Genomic DNA, 20,339 nt, shown 5'->3' with positions numbered 1-20,339 from the left:
ATTGAATAATAGAGGATGCCTTTAAACTTCTGTTTCCCCTGTTTCCACCTCACAGGTGCTGGAAATAATGGCATAGGCTACTTACTGTGTCTGCTTTTATGTAGCGCTGGGGGTCAGAGTGAGAGCTTTATACATGCTGGGGAAGCATTGTACCAACTGAGCTACAGCCCCAGCATGGCCAGTTTTGAAATGGGGTTGGTCCTGAGTCTGACTACATGTTATGAACATCAGAGAAATAGTTATAGTGAGGCATGTGTTCCACACCTATTCTGAAAATCAGGCATGTCTTCTGTAATGGCATTATATTGAAAAATTACCATATGTTTTTTGAGCTCACTGAAAAGCTGGCTCTGGAAGCAGAGTTGTCCATTCCCTCATTTAAGACCCAAAGTATTTTGTCTCAACATATCTTCTAAGGCCCCTTGTCTACAGGCATTACACCACCATCACCACCACTACCACCTTCTGCCAAACTCTTACAGGGAAAGAAGAAAGCAATGAAAGAACCCGAGTGAAAAAAAATCATGCCTTTGAGGACAGCTAGAGGTTTCCATAATACAAAAGTGCCTGCAGTAGGAAAGAGAAGCCAGCTCAGCCATAGGAACTATGTCAGCTTCCCCTGTGACCTGCATAAAACAGCCTTTGACATACCGCCCTGCTATGCAAACTCCAGTTCCCATAGAACTTTGTTTACTCCCATGGGAAGAATGCCTGGGCTTGCCAAGGAATGCCAAGGGCAAGATATGTCCCCTCCCATCCTCAACTGTGCTGCTTAGCATACTCAAGGACGTTATGCAAACAGCCCCCATCCAGCCAACAGACCTTCTGTCTCCTGAACTCATGTAGTCATGAGAAATATTCTGGATGGTTTTCATTGTTTCTCTCTCCAAGCTTTGAACTTTGAGCTATCCAGAAGAAAGTTTCAGAGAATGCTAGTGAAGATGCACTTCTCTGTTGAGCGGCAGAGCGTGGAGTCTCCTGCTTCTCTTGAGTCTTGAATTTGACTTTAATTCCTCACCACCAATCTCTGGTGGATGCTAATATTCCCCAGTTGGTTTCTGCTGGATGTTGTCAGCACCCATCTTGATAACACATTCTCTGTCTTTGACCATTTGTTTTAGTAGGAATCCTCACAAAAGGGAGTTGGCCACTCTCCTCTGCTCAGGACTCTCTATTAGGAACTCTAATTGACTGCCTTGAATTCTCGGGTGGTTTTTACCAGATGTTTATAAGCCTCCAGTTTAATGACATTACCTTGTTGCTGCTAATTTACCCTGCTGCCTAGAAGCCTCACCTGGGTGGACACTTTGCTTTGTTCAGGACCCTCTATTGAGAACTCAGGCTGGTTGCTTTATAAGCATTCTCTGAGATGACTTCTGTATATTTAGAGTGCACAATTCAATCATGTTTGCCATCTATCACTATTTATTCTTTTACTTTGACTTGCTGTATATATAATAAACTCACCCATTCAAAACCAAACCTTTAGCTACATTGACCACTCCATGGATCATACAGAGCATCTTCAAAGCTCACCTGCATCTTACAAACTGCAAACAACCTATAAAATGGTCTAGAGGAGTCCCTTAAAATAACATTTTAGATTATCGAAATTTTCTGTTGAGGCTGTCAATTGCTTTCATGACCTCTGGTGTCAATTCAAAATCAAATACCTAGAAAGAAAGAACAAGTCATAAATAAATAAATAAATAAATAAATTCTGTTGAGGCTGTCAATTGCTTTCATGACCTCTGGTGTCAATTCAAAATNAAATACCTAGAAAGAAAGAACAAGTCATAAATAAATAAATAAATAAATAAATTCTGTTGAGGCTGTCAATTGCTTTCATGACCTCTGGTGTCAATTCAAAATCAAATACCTAGAAAGAAAGAACAAGTCATAAATAAATAAATAAATATGTTGTAGAAATTTTTAATCCCAATACAGGGTTTCTACCCTGCCTTTGATCATTCAGATCCCTGATAAAAGACGCACAACTTTTATTATTTACAATTAGTCTTTATTAGCACTAGGGCTTGACAGACATCTATCCTCTATGGTATTAAAATCTATTATCTTATCAATAATCCCAAGTCATTACTTACTATGTTTCATCTGGGCTCTCTTAACGTCAATTGGCCAGACCTCAGGGCCACGTTTTCATGAACTCAACTAACTCATGGTGCTTTCTCCTCCATTCTCCTCCCCTTTGTGGATCTCCTCCAATCCCCCAAGCCTGGGGAATCCTAAACCCCACCTATGTCTTTTTTGCCCAGCTATTGCCTATTGGCACCTTTATTCACCAATCAGAGATAACTTTGGGGCAAAGTCACAGAACTCACTTGGGTCTACTGCAGACTCTGGGCAAGGCCTTAGAGGCCAGCACTTACTATTACAATATTAAGCAAAAGACCAAACCTCAACAAACAAATAAAGAAATAAGTAAGCAAACAGCCAAATCTGCATTCTGATTGGGAATATAAAAGGATGCAACAAAGGTGGCTTTAAGAGAAGCATTTCTATCACCATTGGCTTCCAAATGGTCTAGGTCTGAGAACATTTGGCTGAGTATTTCAACCCCTCCTTTCCTTCCCTACCCTGATCCACTTCACAAAAGAACACCTCGTCAATTGCAAATCTTCCTAAGTAAGGAAGGGAAAAAAGGACTCCTGAATATATTTTCATATCTAGATTAAATACTAGATTTAGCTTCACCAAAATTTGCTGAACTTTTTTCCTTCACCACCCTGGAGTTTGATCCAGCTTTGAATAGAACCCACTCATAGGGCATAGTATAACTCCTCTCCAGGACTTGACTGACTGAAGAAAAATCATCCCCTGATAAATTGTTCAATCATATTCCTTGATTACCTCATAGTTCTCAAACATTATCTGTATCTGTTCTTTCTTATCAAAAGAACCTTCCTGATTATCACTTATCACTGAGTTAATGAATCCTCTATTAATCATTTTCTTCCATTTGAGCAAGACTGTCTTGCTGTCAGCCTACAACCAGCTTCAATGAGAGAGCCTCTCTCGAGGCAATAAAGCAGAGTAAAGAGAATAGCCACTACAGAATATATACAGCAACACATACACCATGTACATTCACATCAAAAGCAAACAAAAATCCTAAAGGGTCACACCCATCTGTCTACCTACATACTATGTATAATAGGTGATTTTGTTAATTTGGTAGAGAATTTCATGTAGCCCAAACTGGCATTAAGGGGTGTGTGTGTGTGTGTGTGTGTGTGTGTGTGTGTGTGTGTGAAAATTAAATATATAGCTATTTATTAATTTGTCTATTAAAAGTATCAGTGATGGTTAATGATAATTGTTAACTTGACAAAATCTGGAAACATCTATGAGACTGATATTGGGGCATGCCCCTGTAGGATTATATTAATTGATATGAGAAGACTAATCTTAATTGTGGTTAGGAGTATTCCCTGGGCAGGGCATCTGGGACTGCATAAAGCAGCAGCAGAAGAGCTGAGCATGTATTCAACCTTGTCTACTTTTTAACATAAATATAACATGACCAGTTCCCTCGACCTTCCACTAAGATTCCCCTACCATGGTAGACTGTACCCTTGAACAGGTGATTCAGAGGAACCCCTTTCTTCCTGGAACTGCTTTTGTCAGTGCATTTTATCACAGCAACAGAAAACGAAATCAAGACACTGTCCATCCATCTGTTTACCAGGAGTCTCCCTTAAAATGTGTTCTGTAAGTAATAAGGCTGCAATAAAATCATCTATTAACACATTGTTGAATTTTAAAATAAATTTTTTTCTGAATGATTTAACAATAAAAAGTATACTTGTGTATCAAATTCATTCATAAGAATAAATTTAACCAGCAGCCACAATATATTTAATACAATATTCCAAATGATTACTGTGATGGTTTGTATATGCTCAGCCCAGGGAGTGGCACTATTAAAGGGTGTGGCCTTGTTGGAGTAGATGTGTCACTGTGGGTATGAATTTTAAGACCCTCATGCTAGCTGCTTAGAAGTCAATATTCTGCTAGTAGCCTTCAGATGAAGATATGGAACTCTCAGCTCTGTCTGCACCATGCCTGCCTGGATGCTGCCAAACTCCTGCCTTGATGATAACAGACTGAACCTCTGAACCTGTAGGCTGGCCCCAATTAAATGTTATCCTTTATAAGACTTGTATTGGCCATAGTATCTGTTCACAGCAGTAAAACCCTAAGAGACTTACCTTTTATAAATATTTTACCCATGATAAAATTTCTAGCTGTCATTTTAAAACAGTTCAAATACTTGAATCTACAGTGACTATTTCTCATTGATGCCAGCTGCAGGTAATGATGTTTGCTGCCACCTTTCTGCACCCCTGAGACCCTCATGGTAAAAGGAGAGGAACAATACTCTGAACATCCACTGCGTGCTGATGAGTGAGCTTTCAAACAGCACATATACAGAAACTAAATCAAATGGTATTTTTTTTAATTTTACAAGATTAAACACAAAATAAATTAAAAGCCATTGAGTGGTATGAGAGTTATAGCTAGTGAACAAATGAGAAAGCATTTAAGCAATAACTTAAATCATTGATTTCTTTATGTGGTCAGCCTTTAGATTTATCTAGACTTTCCTCCCAAGAGGAATACCAATGATAACAGTGGAAGTGTCCACATGTAACACTCCATACTACAGAAAGCACAGTGACTTATAACTATATAATTGTAAGTTAAAGAAAGACTCACACAGAGCCATGCCCAGTACTATGGAGTTAAAAACAAAAACAAAACAAAGAAATAAAAATGCATTGGAATAGTCCAGTGGTTTAACCAACCAGCAATCCTCCTTGGATTTAATCTTAATCCAACTTGTTATCTTTAATACAAACAGGGATTTGTAATGCAACAAATGTGAAGAAAGGAAATGAAAGTATTTCAGGTTAGCTCTCTAACATCTGAAAAGACTCCCATAACCAAATGAGGTAATGGAGTTGAAATGTACCATGTTAAAGAACTTGTAAAAGGCAAAGCCTATTGGAGAGGCAACAACACCCAACCTTTCACCCGGTACTTTTTCTATTGCCTTTTCAAGCTGATGTCTGTGGCACAAAGAAGCCATGCACCGACCGAATGAATGGCAGGAACTCCCATTTGAGGGGAAATACCTCCATGTCTCATTCTGGAGAGATGATCTTTGGCTTTTACCTGGAAGTTCTCTTTGATTCTCTTCTCATTAAAGCTCTTGGCCAGAACCACCACACCCCTCTGTAGCCTGTAGCGCAGGGCAACCTGGCCCGGAGTTCTATTGTGGTTTTGGCAATGGTCATTAAGACAGGATCTTCCAGGAGGTATGGGCTATCACTGCTGATCCTGGAGAAAGAAAAGAAAAAACCACACACATACATACTCACTGAAAGATGAAAAATCTGAAATAGGTTGCCCCATCCCCTTACCCATATTCCCAGACCACTGACTGCTATAAATATAATCCAGTATAGTTAGAGCAGAACCTTGAGAATATTAATAGGGATACCTTGTAAATATTCATAGGGATCTGTTTTTTATTGTAGTAACTGTAAACAACTAAGTTGCCCGATGATAGATAAGAAGAGAAACACTGTGTAGGACATGTGTCTATGCAACGGAATATCTCAGAAATACAGACAATCCCTGTTATCTTCAGGGGATCTGGAATAACATTGATCCTTATGTGCACTAATCGTCCATATATGAAGTGCTACCTTTTCCAACTTCTACAAGTGCAAGTTACACTTGCTAGTATAACAAAGCTAGCGTGAATTTTCTTTTCCTTCTCAGCAATTGCCGGAATGGAAGATTCATTCTTAGGATGGATTTTTGTAACTTCCATGCATATATTTTTCTCTTTCATTGAGTTGAGAACTTTCCCATTCTCAAGTGAAGCAAGTGCTTCTCTTTGCCCTCTCCAGACTGCAAACACCACTATCCCTGTGCTTTTGAGCCTTTATAAGTAAAATGATGGTCAACTGGGTGCAAGCCCTACCATGCTAGGACTACTGTCCCAATAAAGCAGACAAGAAACAAGTGACTTGTAAGCATGGAGTATCTCTGGTATGGACATTCAGAATAATAGGCAACTTAAAGTTTCAAAGTGCTAATCTCTAGAGTGTTTCCTTTGATAACTTCAAGCCACCACTAATTAATAACTGAAAGGATGGGAAACAAAATTAACAGGCAGTAAGTCATGAAAATTGCTATAAAATTTAATGCATTATGGATGGCCACAGAAGCACAGATATGTGAATTTCAGATAGGGATGGTGGCACATGGCTGCAATTCCAGCACTTAGGAGGTTAAGGCTAAAGTTTCCATCCATGAGCTTGAAGCCAGACTACTCGACATTGCATGAGCCTATTTCAAACCATGCCTCTCAGGCAAAAGCACAGGATTTCTGTAGAATAGGCAAAACTTCTCTGTAGCAAAAGAAATAGTAAAGAAACTAATTGTCTAATAGTGATTTAAAAAAAAAAACTGCCCCCCCCAAATTAAGAACTTCAAAAGGCATATACAAGTTTACTATTACTACTACTACTATTATTATTAATTAACTTTTGTTTCATTTTGTTTGACTTTAGAAAATCAAGTTTCCACATTAATCATTACACTCTATCAAAATCAGAGAATAAAAGACCATGTCTTGGATGGCCATCAAAACACCTTCTTTCTTATCTAGGTTATGGTTTCTGTAGCTGTGATAAAGCACCAAGACCAAAAGCACCTTGGGAAAGAGATTGCTTATCTTATGCTTCCACACCACAGTCCATCAATGGAAGGCACAGCAGGAATTGAACAGAGGCTGTGGAGGAATGATGCCTAATGGCTTCCTCAGTCTGCTTTCTTTTTTTTAATATTTTTTATTAGGTATTTTCCTCATTTACATTTCCAATGCTATCCCAAAAGTCCCCCATACCCTCCCCCCCAACTCCCCTACGCACCCACTCCCAATTTTTGGCCCTGGCGTTCCCCTGTACTGGGGCATATAAAGTTTGCATGACCAATGGGCCTCTCTTTCCAATGATGGCAGACTAGGCCATCTTTTGATACATATGCAGCTAGAGTCAAGAGCTCTGGGGTACTGCTTAGTTCATAATGTTGTTCCACCTATAGGGTTGCAGACCCCTTCAGCTCCTTGGATACTTTCTCTGGCTCCTCCATTGGGAGCCCTGTGATCCATCCAATAGCTGACTGTGAGCATCCACTTATGTGTTTGCTAGGCCCCGGCATAGCCTCACAAGAGACAGCTATATCTGGGTCCTTTCAGCAAAATCTTGCTAGTGTATGCAATGGTGTCAGCGTTTGGAAGCTGATTATGGGATGGATCCCCAGATATGGCAGTCTCTAGATGGTCCATCCTTTCGTTTCAGCTCCAAACTTTGTCTCTGTAACTCCTTCCATGGGTGTTTCCTTTCCAATTCTAAGAAGGGACAAAGTGTCCACACTTTGGTCTTCGTTCTCCTTGAGTTTCATGCGTTTAGCAAATTGTATCTTATATCTTGGGTATCCTAAGTTTCTGGGCTAATATCCACTTATCATTGAGTACATATTGTGTGAGTTCTTTTGTGATTGGGTTACCTCACTCAGGATGATGCCCTCCATGTCCAACCATTTGCCTAGGAATTTCATAAATTCATTCTTTTTAATAGCTGAGTAGTACTCCATTGTGTAAATGTACCACATTTTCTGTATCCATTCCTCTGTTGAAGGACATCTGGGTTCTTTCCAGCTTCTGGCTATTATAAATAAGGCTGCTATGAACATAGTGGAGCATGTTTCCTTCTTACCGGTTGGAACATCTTCTGGATATATGCCCAGGAGAGGTATTGAGGGATCCTCTGGTAGTACTATGTCCAATTTTCTGAGGAACTGCCAGACTGATTTCCAGAGTGGTTGTACAAGCTTGCAATCCCACCAACAATGGAGGAGTGTTCCTCTTTCTTAAACAACTCAGAACCACAATGCTGGCACAACCCACAGAAGTCTGGGCCCTTCCACATTGATTATTAATAAAAATACCACACAGTCTTGCCAATAGGCAAGTTTTATGGAGACTTTATTTTTATTAATTGTGATTCCTTATCCTTCTTACCATATAAGTCTAGGCTTGTGTTGATAGAAAACCCATCAGTGAACGCATATACAAATCCTCTATCTCTGTATCTACAAATAAGTTTCAGAATTCACTGATGAGCAAGCATCACTGTTTTCCTAAGCCTATGGATTTTTAACTTATTAACTATTATTAATAAGTTAATGTTTAATGTATTAATGTACATATATATTCTCATGACTTCAGCTGCATTTATCCTTTGAAAAGCTTTAATACCATGTTGCCTACCTGGCATGTCAATATCACCACTTCAAAAGATGGTCATATTTTCTCCTGGGAATTCTCTCTTTTTGGCTTCCATAAAACATTATCTCTGATATTATGAGAGAAAGTCATTCTAAGCCCCTCCTAAATTAAAAACTAGATGTTGTAGAAACAAAAACAAAAGTTTCTGGAAAAGATATGAATGTGGGTTTTACGTTCTACTAACTTGTCAAAATGGCATGGCTATGATAGATGCAGTCTGAACTCTGTAAATTATCTATAAATCCCTTTTAAAGTTATTCATGCAGGAGACAGGTAGACACAGATAAAGCTAGAGTAAAAGAACACTAATGAGCCTGGAGTTTACCCAAGGCACATGAGAACTGGCTGCACTCTTGGGTTGAACTTTGCCATGGGGTTGAAAGTTAATCTTTTTAAATGCTTTATAAACATAAAATTATTGACATGAGGAAGTAAAGTCCAAGAGTCTCATTACCAGTTTGGGTCTCTGTGGGATCCCAGGGCACTGTATGCAACTAGAACAATGTCCTTGGACGTGCAGAACTCCAGGAGTTTGCTCTGGTTGAGATACGGGTGACATCCTACCTGTAAATTTCCAAAGGAAATGTTATTAGAATATATGTGTCAACAATGTCATGCAGGTTTTAAAAGTTTTGCCTTAAGGGCTGATCTACTTCTATATTTGCTTAAGTACAATAGGTTTCAAATTGGCCATTTTTTTCCTGACAACTTTTTTATTCTTGTCCTTTTGTAAGCATTTTAAGACTAAAATCTCCTGTTTCTGACTTGTGGTCTCTGTCACTTTCTCTAGAACGAAGCCTAATGCCCTATTAGAGCAATGGCTGAGGGTAGCCCTAGGGGAGACAACTGCAAGCTGAACCTGAAATTGTTTTCCCTCTAGGCAGAATAGAAGACTTGTAGAAGGAGCAGAGGGCTCGGGAATAAACGGGGTGAGTGTGTAGACTACACTGGATGAGAAAATCTCCCGTCCTTAAATGCCCATGGACTCAAAGGACTTCAATCTTCTGTTATCAAGTCTTTGATCTGATCCTTAGCATATAAGAAATTCAAAAGCAACATACCAAACTATCACAGTGATCAGTGATTAATTTCCCCAATTGTGGGAAATTTTAAACAAGCTCAAATGCTTAATTTCTTTCTTAATTAAATCAAAGGAGAAAGAGAGTGAGAGTGGAAACTAAGACCAGGGGTTAGGGTGGGGGCAGAAGAGAGAGTAAGAAAGGGGAAGAAGACATGAATACAAGAGAGAGAACCTGCAGATGTAAGGAAATATTTGATAGCCATACCATGCAGCTGCAATAAATAGACCTTCCTCCCTCCCTACTTTGAACTAATTGGTTGTAAAAACAAACAAACAAACAAACAAACAAAACAAAACAAAACAAAACAAAACAAAACAAAACAAAACAAAAAAATCCATGTCACAGCTCATCATAGTGGCAAACACTTAGCTACTTGGAACACTAAGGCAGGAAGGTTACAACTTCAAGGTCAACTGGAGCATTCAGAGAAATCCTACTTCAAAATAATTTATTAAAGGACCCAGGAATATAACTCAAGGTTAGAGTATTTGCCTACTGTGTGTGAGGTCTCTATTTCAAGCCCACATACCAAGGAAATAAAAAGACATGATCATGTTTTAACCCACAAGATATTTAGTGATACCAAGCATTGCTAAGTGTAGGTGTTTTAATAGTATTCTAGCAACATTACCTTTTTTAAAAATTGTGTTTTTAAAATATGGGCTAAAATGACGTTGTGCCTGCTTATGTGTGGTGATGGGTGTATGTGAAAGATGTCACTGTGAATGCTTGGTACCTTTTGTAGCTTTAAATTTTGCAAAAGTTAAAGAGTTTTGAAAGTTATTAAAAATATTTTCAATCTAAGTCTAGGAAGGAAACTACCACAAATAGACTTCCACCAGAACGATGTAGCTGCAGTACAATTTTGCTGGGATTCACTTCAACCCATTTTTTGTTTTTTGAGACCTTTTATGATTTTAAGTACAGCACACGTAATGTGTTACTGAGCAGCAGCTTTTCTGAGAAGAGCAGTGATTTTAGTCTATCAAACTTGCTTTCACAGGTTTCCAGCCTTGGCGCTCCAGATCAAGCTGACCTGCTCTAAGAAGGGGTCCATTGTGCTACAATGACTCCTAAGAATAAAATATGCTACTAAATTTATGTAAAAACATTCCCTCTTGCCCTTAGAGACAGCCCCAGGAGTCCCTTTTTGTGAAGCTCTTCTACAATAATGTATGCTTGTTTCCAGGCTACAGATAAAGGAAATAAACAGTCTTTAAGGAAACCATCAGTTTTCCTTTGGCCATTTGTTTTTTAAAGACATTCTTTATTTTGTAACCCAGGCTGGCCTTAGACTCACTCTGCTGGAATTGCAGGCATGTGCCACTACACCCACCTTCAGCATCTTCATTAAGCCAATTCAGGCTGAGTTTTCTATTTCTTGTAACAGAAATATTGTATCTGACCAGTAAGCACGTTGTTTGATATGGTTTTCATCTATTATTGTAGCCAAAGTTTTTTCCTTTGAGTCTCAGTATTTAAAAAAAAAAAAAAGTCCCATGAAGCCATTATACATTTAAACATTTCTCTATTGTAAGATATCTAAAATAATTTGATAGCAGAATATTCATTAAAAATGAAAACATTGGGGCTGGTGAGATGGCTCAGTGGGTAAGAGCACCCGACTGCTCTTCCGAAGGTCTGAAGTTCAAATCCCAGCAACCACATGGTGGCTCATAACCACCCGTAATGAGATCTGATGCCCTTTTCTGGTGCGTCGGAAGGCAGCTACAGTGTACTTTTTACATATAATAAATAAATAAATAAATATTAAAAGAAAAAAAGAAAACATCGGACTGGAGAGATGGCTCAGCAGTTGAGAGTGCACATCAATCTAACAGGGGACCTAAGTTCAGTACCCAGCATCTACACCAGGAAGGTCACAACCAACTCCATGTCACAACTCTAGCGCCACGGATCCCGACCCTCCTGGCTTTTTTGAGCTCATGCACAACTTTTCTTTCTCCCTTTCCCCCCACCCCCCAACCACCTCTCTCTCAAAAATGAATCAAAAGTGAATGACCACACATTCACTTAAAAATGAATCTTCTAAGACATAAGCAAAAAATAGAAATAAGCAAACTTGAAGTGAATGAGAACAGAAGCCAAGGGCTTTGTTGTGTAACCAGTTGCTATGCTAGGATCCCTAAACCAGGAAATTTCAAGCCCTGTTTTGTCTAGCCTGGACTGTGTACTCAAACCACAACTCAGAAAACTAAAAACAAAAACAAACGAAGTGAAAATCAAAAGCACATGCATGGATATGTGCTTTTTTTTCTTTCCTGTATTTTTTCTATTCAACTATTCCACAAATAGATTCCTAAAGGTGGGTAAAATGAAAGATATTAAAACCTGAATCACCTTTTGTATAATTAGCAGAATATTCTTTAAGACTAAAAATTTTGTAATACTGTAAATAACCATTAATTTACTGTTTTGATCATTATGTGGTGGAATAATTTTTTTTCTGGTCCAATGTATTTGGTATTCTGTAAACTTCTTATACAATTATAGGCATCTCTTTAGGTTTGGGAAATTCTATTCTATGATTTTGTTGAAGATATTTTCTAAACCTTTGAACTGGGAGTCTTCTTCTATTCCTATTATACTTAGGTTAGATTTTTTCATTGTCTCTAAATTTTTCTGGATGTTTTGTGCTAGGAACTTTTTACAGTTAGCATTTTCTTGACCAATGTATCAATTTCTTCTGTAATTTCTTCTATGCCTGAGAATCTCTCTTCCATCTCATGTATTCTGTTGGCAGTGCTTGCTTCTGTTGCTCCTGTTCTCTTCCTTGGGTTTTCCATCTCCAGGATTCCCCCGATTTGTGTTTTCTTTATTGCTTCTATTACCATTTTCAGGTCCTGAACAGTTTTATTCATTTCCTTCCTGTTTGATTTTATTTTTCTGTATTTCTTTATACTTACCCATTTCCTCTTTAAGACCTCTAACTGTTCGATTGTATATTTTCCAATATTTCTTTAAGGGATTTATTCATTTCTTCTTTAAAGGCCTCTACCATCTTCATACGATTAGATTTAAGATCATTTTCTTGTGCTTCAGGTATGTTTCAATATCCTAGTAAAATTGCTGTCATATTGCCCTGGCTTTTATTGATTATGTTCTTATGTTTATCTTTATCCATCTGGTTGTCCCTGGTGTTGGCAGACCTGGTAGTTCCTAATGGTAGGAGGCCTCTGGGATTGCAGATAGATTTGGTTGTCCCAGATGGTTATGGGCTTCCAGGGACACAAGCAGAGCTGGTAGTCCCTGATGGCTTCAGGCCTCTAGTTGTCACTGGTGACAGCAGACTTCCAAGGATGCAGGTAGAGATGGTGGTCCCTGATGACTGCAGACCTCCGAGATTGCAGGTAGGAGTATGGATCTTGTTATCATTGGTGGTGGCAGGCATGCAGGGGAGCTGTAGCCTGGGGTATAGAGTGCAGAGGGGACAGGGAGGAACTCACCTCTGCTGGGTTTATCCAGAAGAGCTGGCATCCAGGGAATTGACTAACCTGGTAGTCCCTGATAGCTGCAGGCTTCAGGATTGCCTAAATAGCCGTTCATAATTACAAGGAAGGGGTTTTTTGTACCAGTTGTGAAGTGTGTATGTTTTATTTATTTGTTTGTTTAATTGTTTTTGCAGTGTTGACGCTGTAAGGTCGTACACATGCTAAGCAGACTGTCTACCACAGAGATACTTTTCCAGCACCTCGTATGCTTATGTGGGTTATGATTTATGTGCTTGCTCACTCTTCCCTCTCTCTTTCTGATTTGCCATGTGATTCACACTGCTTTGTGGCCATAGGTTTGAGGTGAACTCAGTCACCAAACCCATCGACTGTTTTCCATCCCTCTTGTAATGGAGGGCTCCTGCAAGATCCCATTCATTCAGACTTAGCCTCTTCCGACACTCTTGCTTCCAGTGGCGTTCCGGACACATACAGTTATTCTTTTCCCTCAGCCTAACAGACAGTTCTTGTTCCATCTCCTGGCCAGAACCTCTTGCCATGTTTACTGTCCCATCCTCTGCCTTTCCTTTTCTTTTTTTTTTATTATTATTCTTTAACTGTGGAGACCACTGTATATTTCTCAACTGCTCCTGAACATCATGTCTGCCCTGGGTCATTCCCATTGGAGAAAAACAACCCCCTCCCCTCACCGCAACAGAGACAAATGGCAACTCCATAGTTAACCTTTATCCTAGTGGCTAGATTTACATTCAATTCATTCATTTTTTTTAATATAACAAAATAAAATATAAAACAAAAACTGTCCCATCAAGTTCAAACTAGATTGACAAACAGAAGGAGCCCAAGGGAGGGCACAAGAATCAGAGACCCATTTGCTTGCTCACTCGGGTATCCCATAAAAACACTAGACTGAAAACCATAACATAAGCACAGAGGACATGGTGCAGACCTGGGCAGGCCCTGTGCAAGCTACCTCAGTCTCTGTGAGTTCATATGAATTTTGTTCATGCTGATTTAGAGGGCCTTGTTTTCTTACTGTCTTCTACCTCCTCTGGAAGGGACAGCTGAAATTAAGGGACACAAGGGGTAGTATGGAAACCTAATACAGTAGAACCTTCATATAGATATATAGTTATCATATATATAAAGTATATATAATTGTATAATCTATGGCCATTATATACAACTATTCATTAATATATAACATTATATATTATAAGTATAATATAATAAATTATAATTTGGTATATTATTAAGTAATTGTATACTATAATTACTTATATAATAATATATAAGTACTCATATATTATAAATAATATATTAAGTATATTATTATAATTAAAATTATATTATTATACATTATATATTAAAATTATAAGTAATATATTAAGTATAATATAATAAATATAAAATAGACTTAATATTTAATATATAATATAATAGATAGTATGTACAGTAAACATGTCAATATAGGCATAATATATATTTAGAATATTAATAATGTATTATATTATGTCAATATTAATAATATTGTAATATATTATATTACATATTACTATATAGCTTTTGCATGGCTAAAGGACCACTATCAATACAAAATGACAGCCTACAGAATGGAAAAAGATCTTCACCAACCCTACATCTGACAGATGACTGATATCCAAAATATATAAAAAACTCAAGAAATTAGATACCAGCAAACTGAAATAACCCAATTAAAAAAAAATGTGATAGCTCGGCTGGAGAGATGGCTCAACAGTTAAGAGCACTGTACTCATCTTCCAAAGGTCTGAGTTCAATTCCCAGCAACCACATGGTGCCTCACAACCATCTGTAGTGGGATCCGATGTTCTCTTCTGGGGTGTCTGAAGCAGTTACAGTGTACTCATAATACATACATACATACATATATCTTTTTTTAAAAATGGGATATAAAGCTAAATAAAGAATTCTCAACAGAGAAATCTCTAATGGCTGAGAAGCACAATGCAAAGATGTTCAACATCAACCCTGTTAGTTATCAGGGAAATGAAAATCAAAAAAACTCTGAGATATATATTATACATTATTATTATATACTATGCATAGTATATAATGTTATATAGTATATATAGCATGTATAATTATATTATATAATATAATGCATATGTTATGTGTATTATTATAACTGTATAATTATATAAATTATAAACTATATAATATGTAATATAATACATAATATATTATATAAAATTATATGTATTATACAATATAATTATATTAATTATATTAGTTATATAATATATAGCATATATAATTACATATAAAGTATATATAGTATATTAAATTTATATATGTATATATGCATATATATATATATATATATATATATATATAAAATCTTGCTATTCTCAAACTGACAGCAAGGCTGAAAACAATACATACATAACTCACTGAATATAGAGTTGTCAAGCTGGTGCCTACATAGAGCCTTCACCCCTATGTTCCAGCATTTTTGTTACAGGAAGTTACTCTGCATACTACCAAAGGAAAAATCCCTTTGTTCCACAATGGTATCCCACCTGCAAGATATACTAGTGCAGTAGTGGTGCAAATCTTGTGGGAGTAACCAGTGTGTGATCTGACTTAAGACTCATGCCAAGAGATAGAACCCATTCCTGACACTGCTCAAGGAACCCAAAGGAGAGGCCTTAATGACCATCCATGAGGCAGTGACACAAAACATTGGTACATCTATCCCTAACCACCTTGAGCTTCAAACTAATGGTGCTACTTTCAACATATCTTCACCTAGGTGTCTCATAGAACCTTCAGGTCCATGTCTGATTTAGAAGGTGTTGTTTTTGCCACTCTAGACAACCTGAACCACCACTGATATTTCCTACCTCAGGAAAAATAGCTGTAATCTAATTCAAAAAAGAAATTTAAGAAGCATATTTTAATGCCCCAGTACAGGGGAACACCAGGGCCAAGAAGTGGGAGTGAGTGGGTATGGGAACAGGGCAGGGGGAGGGTATAGGGGACTTTGGGGATAGCATTTGAAATGTAAATGAAGAAAATATCTAATAAAAATGTGGGAAAAAGAAATGTACATGAAGAAAATATCTAATAAAAATTATATTAGGAAAAAAAAAGAAGCATCGATTAAGTAAGAAGTTTGTGAAGAAGAAAAGGTAAGGAATGGCCAAGGTGGACTAAGAGCTTACCTGATTGCAAGTGGGTTTGTACTTCAACCCTGGTTTGTTCAGAATCAATTCCAACTGTTTGTGGTTGAAATTAGACACCCCTGTAGATTTTGCTAACCCTGCATCCTTACACTTTTCCAGGGCCTGGGGAGAAAGAAAAATCTGGTAAACATCTATTGTACTCTGTCCTTTGGAGTTTCTCCTAGAACATTTTTGAACACTTACATAATAATTTCAGTTTCTCAAAGCAATGCTATCATTTGAACACAGCCTTGACTAATGCACTTACCTGCTATGGATACATATTTTTCTGCTTGTTCAGTTACATGCACATTGAGAACAGCAAAAACACACAAGTCTCCCCTTACCTTCCCCCACACTCTTTAGTGGCATTTGTTTTGATGACAGGTTCTTCAATAACTACCGTCATAGTCAAAGATGAAGAATTCACAGATCTTGTGCTAGTAGAAACCATATTGTTACATTTTTCCTATGATGTTGAAAGCTATATATGAGATAGGGTGTATAATAGCATGTTTCCTTCTCAATTATAGCTTTCTCTGTGCTAAGACAGAGTATGCTTCTCTAAACTTGGGTTTATCTGTCCTGGAATAGTGTTGTGACCCTTGGGTTTCTTTCTGCTGACCCTCTTTATCCAGCTTATATCTCTGTGGGCTCTATAAGGCAAAGCAATGACAACAACAAACTATAGTTGAGATTAAAAATTACTTTTTTTAAAAAAATTACAGTCATGCCACACAACACTTACTTTACAGATGAGATTACAGAAACTGAGAAGATTTTCTGTTTCTTTTTATATTCTTCTTTCATATATTACATCCTGACCACAGTTTCTCATCCCTTACTCCCATCAGTTCTTCTCCTCCACCTCCCCTCTCCCCAGATCTGCTCTTCCTTTATTTCCCTACAGAAGAAAGCAGGCCTCCCAGGTATATCACCCAAACATTGCATATCAAGTTACAATAAGACTGGGCATTATGATACATCTTAGATCTATCAACTGATGAAAAAAATCTTATTTGATTCATTATTAATTTGTTTCTACATTACCCATAATGCCTTGGGGTACCCACAGCAGTACATACCTCCCATGTATCACTAATGTCCACTGTTTCTAAAATGGCTTTTCCATTGGCATCCTTCGGAATAAGTTCCTCTCCAGGCTAGAATGAAGAGAAAAGAGAAGTTAGCATACACTTTCCCTAATAGTCAATTTCTAGTTCTTAATGAATGAGCTTACTCATCCAACAATCAGGAGATTATATTAATAATCACTTTGTGTGTATTGTGCACATGTGTCTCTGTAAAGGGAGACTTGGGAGATGGAAAACTGAAATTACCTAAGAATAGGAGAACATTTTCCCCTTGATTGCCTCCACTTTTCTCCCCCTCTCCCCAAAATGAAGCCCTAAAAGTCACCAATTATGAGGGCTCCTTCAATTGGAATTTATTTCATATCCCAAAGACACAATGATGTGAAGGATAGAACTTATGATGTTAATTATGAGTTTTTTCTCCACTATGTGATGACTCAATTCTCAGTTAATGAGTCCATTAGATATGATCAACAAACATGTACCATGATAAGAAAATGAAACCACAAGGCCCAAAGGAGCCCAAGCCCAAACTCGAACCCAAATTCAGATCCCTCTGTGTTAGTGTGAAAGATACACATAGACTAGAACATCCCCTAAGGAGGTAGAGAAGCCCCCTGGAGTCTAAGTTCTCTCCACATTTGGAGACCTCTGGTAGCTAAAAGGCAGTGAAGTCCTTGAACTTCAGTCCTTCAGAATACTGGAGGATGGGCATTTTAAGAAGTCTTGACTGTGGGTCGCTCAGCTGTCATGGAGAGTCATAAACATTCAGTCATTCTAGTCACCTCAGATAGATGCATCTCTCTTATCGAGAGCCCAAAAAAACTCACTGGCCTGACATACAACAGTCAAGGGCATAGAAATCTAAAACTGACATTCATGGCAATTGGCATATGAATAATGCAGAGATCTACATAATCCAGCCCAAGTTTCTTCAGCGATCTCTCCAGGCACTGACGAACCAACTCTGGTCCAAAGAAAGTAGTCCAAATCTGCAATTCCCAAACAAAACTACACACTGTGGTGAAAGTGAAGAGACCCTCTATGGTGGTCTCAGCTAAGCTAAGCACAGCTGGGGCTAAATGTTTAGATATCTTTTATTAAAAACAATTTAGACAATGTATTTTGATCATGATTTTACTCTCACCCAACTTTCCCCAGATCCTCTCCCATATCCTGCCCAGGTTTATGCTGCCCTGTATAGAGCACATCATCAATAGAATACTGACATTTATTTCAGTGATGACAAAGTGAAGGGTATTAACAGGACCTAGTAAACAACCAACGTAAGTATTTTGAGATTTAGAAGTTTTGGGTCTCAGAGGAACAAAGAGATGATGGGGTAGTGAGGAAAGAGTCACTGTCCTTAGTAAACCCAGAACAAATTCCAAGAGAACCAGTCTAAAAACAAGTTGTCATCATGTGTATGATAAGGAGGAAAAATTGTTAGAAACCTCAGCTCAGATTACATCACGCATGTCAGCTTTCTCCCTGAGAGGATGTGACAAATTTCAGTCTAATAGGTGCTGATTTGAAAAATGACTTTTCCATTTGTGAACAATATCACAATATCTCAACCTCACTTGGTTATCTATTTAAGAATTAGTTACTCGAGGTCCAGAGAGGCCAGATAATCCAACAGAACTGTTTTCTTATTTTACATCTAAACATCTGATAAACTCAAAAAAACACTGAGTACCTATATTCCACATTTAATACTCGTTAGAGCAAAACAAGATTGTTCCTTTCTGTGTGTGTGTGTGTGTGTGTGTGTGCATACGCACTCTGGTGTATGTGCACATGCCTGGGTATCACATATGTAGAGATCAGATATCAGGAATCATTTCTTTTCTGGCATTCTACCATGCACATCCCGGGGATCAAAGTTTGCCAAGCATAGCAACCTGCACCTTTTTTCACTGAGCCATTTTGATGGCCCTGTAATCTATGCTTATATAATGGATCTTCGCAATAAAGTCATTATGCAAACTGATACTGAAGGGGTGGTTTCTCCCTCTCTGGTAATATATCAGAATTGGCATTGGCTTCCCAGCATTCCGGTCACAAGTGCTCATCTTGGTGATGTAGAATAAATCCTCTCTCTTCACAGTTCCATCAGCTATCTTGTCTCAGAGGGCCTGCCCAACTTCTTCCTCATTTTGATAGAAGTATGCTGCATCTATGTGATGGAAACCCACATCAATGGCTACTTTGGTGGCCTCGGTAGCCTGGCTCTTTGGAATCTATGAAACAAGAGTAGGGAACGTTGGAAATGTGACCAACTCAGAAGAAAAAAAAACGCCATTTATTTCTTCATAGTACATTCTCTGAGTTGCTGCCAGCCCTATATGGTTGATCTTGTTTGATGATGAAAACCCTGATAATAGACTTACAACCTATCTGAAGACACAAACTACAACAAGACTAAGTTCTAGACCTTGAGTGAATGAATTAGTGATGTGGGATTCACGTGAAGCATGGGAATGCAAATTTCACTCAATAAAGATCAGTTGTAAGGAACTAGCTAGCAGAAAAGTGAGCATAATGGGAGAGAAAGTCTAAGGCACCCGGAACAGGACAGGTGTACATACTCACAGGTATGTTTGGGGTGAGAACTGAAAATTAGCTTTTATTACCCATCATTCCCAAATTCCACCCAAATAGGCTTCTTAGTTCATGCAAGATTCTTTTATAGCCTTCATTTCTCCAGTACTTTCAGTCAGCATTTCTACAGTAAGCATTTACTGAGTGCCCTCTTTTTGCCCAACACTGTGTTAGATTCTAAAGTTCTGGATATGAACAAAAGGACCCCCCCACCTTCTTTTAAGAGGTATTTGAGAAGAAGATGGAGGAGGTGGTTAATACATAAGGAAGTATGAAAAGTGGTGTTGTAGCCCACACCTACAATCCTAGCACTTGGGAGGTGGAGAGGCAGGGAGATTAGATTGTCAAAATCACTCTTATCTATATAGTAAGTCCATTGCCAGCCTGGCATGCAGAGGAGTTTGTCTTCTTCTTCTTCTTCTTCTTCTTCTTCTTCTTCTTCTTCTTCTTCTTCTTCTTCTTCTTCTTCTTCTTCTTCTTCTTCTTCTTCTTCT

The 20,339-nt window shown here is 38.1% G+C and overlaps 1 pseudogene; it reads right to left on the bottom strand.

The window, feature by feature from the left end:
- Positions 1 to 1,402: 1,402 nt before the first annotated feature.
- Positions 1,403 to 20,339, bottom strand: part of LOC110308428 — a 28,037-nt pseudogene continuing 9,100 nt past the window's right edge.

Source organism: Mus caroli, chromosome 13, assembly GCF_900094665.2.
Source record: "Mus caroli chromosome 13, CAROLI_EIJ_v1.1, whole genome shotgun sequence".
NCBI classification, from domain to species: Eukaryota; Metazoa; Chordata; class Mammalia; order Rodentia; family Muridae; genus Mus; species Mus caroli.
This window is presented reverse-complemented; position numbering and strand designations above follow the sequence as displayed.